Raw genomic sequence first — 7882 nt, forward strand, 5'->3', positions numbered from 1 at the left:
GTAGATCATGGCCCCCTTTGAGCCGTGATGGAAAGGCGGCGGGGTCATGTAATGGGAAATGAGGGATTCGTTCCCTCACTCCCCTTCCAATGAGCCAAAGAAGCAGGCCATATGGGGATGTGAAAATTGAGTGGAAATTGTACCAAAAGTGATTGCAAGAATGAGAGATGACAGAAGGCATAAGAGTGGCACGAGTGGATTTGGGTGATTATTTTTTTTTTTAAAGTGGTGGAGTCATTACAGGCAGAGCGTTAAACGCACCTGAAACAAGTGGATGATGAAGAGTGGCTTGTTTGAGGGAGGATTGAAATGCCTGGTTGGAACCAGGCAGAGGTTCCGTGGGACTGGTGAAGAGATTTTGATGTCTGGTTTAAAAACTTTTGGAAATAAACGATTAGGGCAATACGGAGGAGGCCAGCGGACGACGGACGTAGTGACAAATTAATTTGGGTTTGATGACAAAGTGTACCAGTTAAATTTGATGACCAATTGGTATCCGAGGGACTGGTGTGTTGTTGTTTTCACATAAACGTGAAAGGTGTTGGATGGTGTTGTGGACTGGGTGTGCGGCACTGTGGAATGAATGACTAAAGTGTTTGGGTGAATGGAGTGATTGTGCAGATGAGGAGAGTGAGTGGCCGTGCGAACAACGTACCCTGTCGGTAGGAGTCTCTTAACCAAGTTAGTGTAGGTTAGGGGGACTTGGAGGATTGGACATGGATTCTGGCTGCTGTTCCATTGTGTAGGCAGACTGCGAGGGGTAGGTGCAGGCCAAGGTATGGGGATACTGGTTGGTGGTGTGACATGGTAGGGGAAGTTGGTGAGTCGGGAAGCAGGGCAGCAGGGCTTTGGGGGTTCCTGGCAGGTGAAGGCTGTCAGAGGTGCAGGGGAACATCGTAGGGTTCAGTGCCAGGAGAGCACAGTGTCGGTGCTATGAGAGCACAGTATGGGGGCTAGAGAGAGCCACCCCTTCGTTAGGAGCGTCAGAAGCACGCTCAGGTGAACCCCAAGGTTGCTGGGTGTCCTCCACCCCCGAGTGGAAGCAGGCAAAGAGGCCTAGTAGTAGTCACACTCCCCAGCCAGCGAGTGATGCCTGGTACCACCAAATGGAAAAAGACAAAGAAGGGCCTTGCCCAGGTTTAATAGAATGGAACAGTGTGCGAGGTCAGGAAAAATGGGTCATTAGGATCATTCTTGCCATAGCAGGGTTTGTTGCATTGTCTAGAACTAAAAGTAAATGGTTAGGTTTGATGGACTCTCCTCCGCACCATTCATGTGTGACACCTGGTACGAGTAGTGTTGATGGGAGAAATTGTTAACAAGGCCCAGGCTCGGTCACCCTCTCCAAGTGCCAGAGAGGCCACCAGTATGTCATGAGCGCGCATCCACGAAGATAAGTTGAGTAAGAAGCACACCATCCCATCTGAAAAGAAAAAAAAAAAAAAAAAAGAGAAAGAAAAAAAAAAGAGGGAGAACTTAACCTTCCTTGCCTGACTCGTTTTGGTAAAGGGGACACTCCATCTCACCTGGTCTAAGGTCATCACACCCATTTGCGTCCTCAAGAACACCTCCGAACTGCATTTGCTTGCCATCGATATCACCATGCCACCACTGCTGTGTCATCTGCTGTCCAACGCAGGGCTTGTAGCCTGCTACTGCTTGTGAGTAGGCCATATGGGCCGAGGCATTTTTGTCATTTTGTGGGCTCAGTGAGCCGAAGGACTCTGTGAGATTAGGCCACTGGGCCGACTGAACTCACCTGGTGAGAGGCCAATAAGGCCATGAAGTTCAAAACCCTCAGGGGTGAATGGACAATACTGCCAGGAGGGGGCATGAAAGAGCGAACACGTGAAAGAACTTTGAACCTTTGAATGTTCTGCTCCTATGCAAATGTGGTGTTAAAAGTAAAATTGAATGCCCTCCCATTCAAATCCATAATTAGAATGTTAAGTACTGTGCATAAAGTGTAAATTTGTTTGTTACATTGGAGACCTGACACACGAGGATAGGGACATGCCAATCTTACTGTGACACTGATTTTTGGAGTGAAGTGCTTCCCATGTTGTGGGTTAGCGTAAATGGGAGATCTGTGCTGTACGTTAGACAGGGCCATTGCTGTGGGCCGCCCCAGATGGAGGCTCGGAGAGCCTCGGGAGAAAGGTGGGAGTAGTGTTACGGAAAAGGCCCTGAAGGGAATACTAAATATAGAATTAGCTCAGTTCCCCCATTAAATTCATGTATAGATAGGTTGTGTGGTATAAGGGACGATATGTGTGTGTCGGGAGGTGTAACAGACCGTTTTTATGTTCGTGCTATGGTGGTGAAACGAGAGATCGCTATTATTCCTTCCTCATTCCGGAATAGGCCCCTCCCAGTCGGCTGAGAGGAGTGGCCAAGAGCGAGGGGTGTGGCCTGGACAGGAAGTGATGAAGGGGGAGGAGCTTTTGGTCAGGGAGTCGCTGAGACAGACATGTGTCGAAGGAGCTCACGTGTCGAGGCGAGAGAAAAGAAATAGGCGGGCAGAGAAAGCGGAACCTGCACATCGATTCACCTCACGACTCGAAGGAGAAAAGAAAAGGGGACAAAAGGAGTGCTGTGTGTGAGGAACGGCCGGGTTCTCGAGGCGTGCTCGGAGTCACTTTGAGGCGAGCGAACGAAGGAGGCACCGTGTTGGGTCTGCCGGGAGAGACGCTGAACCGACCTGTACGTCGGTGATTCGACCGAGAGAGGAACTGAGGGGACGAAGCGGGAGTCGGGGCTTCGAGGCGGGAAGGCCGGAGAGGTTACGCCGGAGCGTCTGACGGTCCTTGTTCACCTCACGGCTCGACACGTTGTGATCCGCCTGTGGAACTCGGACCTCGACTGGGACCTTGTATGGAGAACAGGCCAGGCGGGGATTTGTGTGCTGAACCCTGGAGAGAGATCGGCGATCTCGCATCATCGACGTGGCGCGGAGCCGGAGCGCGCTGAGGAGAACTGCACACGCGGTGACTTGGGCGGGAGCTGGAGTGCTGCACCGCCATTTCTTGCTGCGCGGCACGTCCGAGCGGGAGTTCGAACCCGTGGAAACCCGCTGGTTTTTACGAGCGACCGTCGTGCTTTTGGGACATGATCCTCTCATCCATGAGCCATCACCAAGTACTCTGTCTTGTCCTGCAAGCATGTTTGTTTGCACGTGTTGTACAAGACATATTTCGTAGTAATCCCCTCGAAACCTATTAGCCGTGGTCCCCTAGTTAAGAACGGGTTGATTGTTAATAAAACCACTGTCGTGTTATTGCTTGTGTTGTGATCCCTGATGTCCCCAATAAATCTGGTTAATTCTGATGAAGTTGCCGCTATGGATTAATGCGTGTCGCGTCGAGGAACGATCCGTTCGATTGGCATACAAAGACCAAAATGGTTACAGACTGGTAGACTCTGCTCGGTCACTGACAAAGCCAGTCTGTAGCTAGGGGTTCTATCTCCCCAACTGGTAAGGTGCAGGAGTACGTTGGTATCGCGAATGAAGACGCGTGACCCGAGGCCTGTGCCGAGCCGGCCGGCGTTATAGACTCCCGGAGACTGTGGTAGCGAGGGTGGCACCAGGGACCGGGTCGGATTCCCGCCACCCCGGATCCGCAACAATATGTTGACTAATGTATTTTGAACAATTCTGGATATGGAGCCACTCGAGATTTTGCCTTGGTCAGCTTTGGCGGCCATTTTCCAAAATGGCCACCATTCTACTTTAACAACATGCGATATCTGTCATTGTAGGTTTCTCAGAGGTGATAAATACTCCATGTGACGTGCATTTACAAAGGAAAACAATACAAATTTCATTTGTGTTGATTTATTATATTTCCAACCATTGTATTGGGGAAAAAAATGGTCATTTTTATGGGAAAAATCTATAAAGTGACAGGTTCAGAAGTATTTTGTTGTGGTGGTGCCAATGAGGAGACACGTCACCATGAAGAAATACCGCATGCACAGGAAGCATTTGTCAAAGATGTACAATCACTTGTGGCTGTCATTGAAGAGCTGGGGAATCCCTTCGAGGAGGATAGTCCAGATTTGCTGGTCCGAGACACCAAGGAGATTGCCGATCCTGCAGTGATTGAAACAGTTCGCACTGCCAAGCAGATTGGACAAGAAGTTTCAGGCATACTCAAAAGATTGCCTCAGACAGAACCAAGACTATTGACGAACCTATAAAGAGGAACAAACTCCCCCTCTTCGGAACAGACAGAAGACCAAAAGCACCCAAAGGAAAGGAAGCATCTGTGAAGAATGATATGTCCTTATTTGCAAGGCTCTACATAGGCTGCCAGAACCGCGATGGGAACCTGGACGAGTTCTTCCGTCATGAAAATCAAGCATGCCCTCCCACATTATCTGATGCAGGTAAGCTACACCTGGGGAGCAAAAGCGACTTGCTGGTGTGCCTTGAAGGGGTTGCTGAAGCTCAGTCTGATGCACCTGCTGTCACTTCTGTTGTCCTTGACGGCGCAGTCATCGTGCAGATGTTGAAGCCTGGCACTGCCAAGACATTTGAAGAATATGCCCACCAAGTCTTCATCCCATACGTCGAGGGGCAGCTGCGTCGTGCTTCACGTCTCGACCTCATTTGGGATAGCTACAAAGATGGCTCCTTGAAGACGGTAACAAGGGAGAAACAAGGAAAAGGGGTGCGACAGCGCGTGGTGAGCACCGCAGCCATACCAAGAAACTGGCAGAGTTTCCTACGTGTCGACGCAAACAATGTGGAGCTCTTCACCTTCCTGTCTGATGTGCTGGTGCAGTCCTTCCATGACAAGGCAAAGGAGCTGGTAGTCACTGATGGTGAAGCAGTCATCTGCCTTCCAAGGTAGGAAGATGAAAGCTCTCTGGCTCCATGCGGTCAAGAAGAGGCGGACACTCTCATCATGCTACATGTGGCCCATGCTGCAGAACATGACCACCGTCAGATTCAAGTCCCAACCGTAGACACGGACGTCGTCGTCTTGGTGGTGATGGTAGCCCAGGCACTACCATGCGTGGATGAACTCTGGATTGCCTTTGGGACGGGCAAGAACTACCGCTACATCCCTGCCCATGAAATAGCTGCCTCCCTCGGTCCACAGAAGACATGTGCCCTCCCTGTCTTCCACGCCATGACCGGATGTGACACGGTATCAGCATTCGTGGGGCATGGGAAGAAATCTGCCTGGGCCACATGGAACTCGTTTCCAGAACTGACAGGTTCTCTTGTGACCCTGACCACCACGGCAGTCAACATCCAGGATGACACAATGCACTGCATTGAAAGGTTTGTGGTGCTCCTCTATGACCGCACCAGTCCATATACGGACGTCAACAAGGCCAGAAAAACTCTTTGCCAAGAGGAACTCCGTCCAGCGCATCCCACCTACCTACGATGCTTTGGAACAGTATGTGAAGAGATCAGTCTTCCAGGGTGGCTATGTCTGGGGGCAGGTCTTGGTCCCTCAACCCGTGCTTCCATCACCAACAAGCTGGGGCTGGCGGCAAACAGAGGATGGGTCCTACGAACCGCTCTGGACCACACTCCCTGAGGCTTCAAAAAGCTGCTTCAAGCTGGTGTCGTGCGGCTGCAAAAAAGGCTGTAGAAACCGCTGCAAATGCAAGAAGGCTAATCTGCAATGCACTGGACTGTGTGCTTGTGAAGGAGAATGCCAGTAGACAGATGCAGTAGACACAGACTGAGATATCGGCCGAGCTTAGAATGTGCAAATGCAAAGTCGCATTGCTTGTAAAAGTGTTGACTTCTTGATCCAGAGCCAGTACACTTGAGCTCAGAAACTCATATTGTAGAAGACTGATGTGTGCGTGTACCATGTGTCCTGGTAGAATGGTAGTAGACAGTAAACCGTAGCCGCTTCAAAGTGAAGTGTGCAATAATTTGACTACATTTTCTGAGTTTGTCATTATCACGATTATCAGTTCCCTTTTCAAAATAGGGTAAAGTATGTAATCTATAATGCAATTTTTGTTGATTCCAAACCCATTGAATGTGATGAATATCATTTGACTCTTGTTCTCAAGGCAACAATAGGTACTTTTCAGCTAAAAGTTTCAGGAGAGCAGCAATTTACAAATCAAATAATTCCTTTTTTACCGAAAATACTGGCTCATAATATTTGAATACGCCTTTTCATGGTCAATTTACTGAATTTTACACTTTCCTTACATCCACCACCAATACAATAAGAAAATATGAGCATATCGCCAATTTCGCAAAAGTAGAATGGCGGCCATTTTGGAAAATGGTCGCCGAAGCTGACCAAGGCACAATCTCAGATGGCTCCATATCTAGAATTGTTCGGAATACATTATTCTACATGTGTACCAATTTTGGTGCTTTTATGCTAATTTGAACAATTGATCTGAAATATCAGACTACGGTGCTGGACTATAACTAGGGAGCTACGGATTACGGGTTTCGAAGGGGACCCTAACGAGATAAGCGTTAAACATGCAGACAAGACACAGAGTACTTGGTGATGTTTCATGGACGAAAGGAAAGTGTCAAAGCACGAATGTGGCTCGTGACAAGCCGATGTCCACCGATTCGAGCACCCAAGCTCGAACACGCCGCGTGGCAAAATGGCGCTCGTCCATGTGTCGCTCGTCCATGTGTCGCAGCCCTCACGCACGCAGCCTCGGCGCGTTCTGACCTAGCGAGGTCGACTGCACCAGAGCGAAAGATCCACGGTGGTATGCTCCAGCTGGCTTTTCACAAGGTCCAGCATACAAGTCCAGGCCTGGCCTGTTCACCAGATCAGGATAAATCGAGGTGTTGGGCTCCGGCAAGGCGGATCGATAAATGTGTCGTGGATCTCCTCATAAAAGTCGATCACCGACTCGACGTGCAGGCAGCCTCTCACTGCCAAAATGGCAGACTCGGCACGCTCAGTTTCCCCCTCGCCTCTCGGCCGACTGCTCGCCTCTCAGCCGACTGCAGTTTCACTTCTTTCTCAGCACTCGTCGCCTCCGTTTCACTTTCTGCCGATCGCAGACTGACCTCGGTGCTCTCAGTTCCACCTTCTCTTCCTGGCGCTCACTCGCCTCCAAGCCGACTGGCTCCTCCCTTCAGTTTCACTTCCTTCTCTAGGCCACTCCCCCTCTCAGAGCACTGGGTGGGGCCTATTGTCCGGAGGTGGGAAGGAAGAAGAACCTCTCGGTCCACCACCACTGTACGAACAATAAACAGCCTCTTACACCTCCCGACACACATGTAGCATCCATTTACCGAACAACCTGGTGAAACATGCATTTAATGGGGGATCTGGGCTAATCCTATATTTAATAAACATACTAAGGGCAATTTCTGCAACAATATATATATATATCATGCATTTTTAGCTCACCTGGACTTTCATCAGGTGAGCTTATGCGATCGAGTCGTTTCAGTCAGTCCGTAAACACGTCAACCATCATCGCTTGAATGAAACACACGATTCTGATTAAACTTGGATACAAGCTTCACATCTGATACCAAACAAAGGTGTATCGAGTGCATCAAAATCTGCACTCTCGTGAAAATATAAAAAAATTAAAAATATTTTTATTAAAAATTATTAACAATAGATTTAGTATCTTTTCCATACATTATTAAAAATATTTAAAAAAATTATTAACTGCACATTAAAAAAAATCCAAATGAAAATATGAACTTGGAACTCAAACCTCTGTACAAATCATTCACAACACGAAACAAAAGCTATATATGGCATTGTATAAACAAACAAAAAAATTATATATCAGTACTGTATGAACAAACAAAAGGGGGAATTGTTTCAGTGGACCTCCATTGTTCCACATAAAACAGCAGCTGTGGAATTGATGCTGGAACAGAATCTTGAGAGTTTGTCTCAGT

The sequence above is a fragment of the Eptatretus burgeri genome, chromosome 2 (assembly GCF_056783735.1).
Source record: "Eptatretus burgeri isolate ZD-2024b chromosome 2, Ebu_testis_v1, whole genome shotgun sequence".
NCBI lineage: Eukaryota > Metazoa > Chordata > Myxini > Myxiniformes > Myxinidae > Eptatretus > Eptatretus burgeri.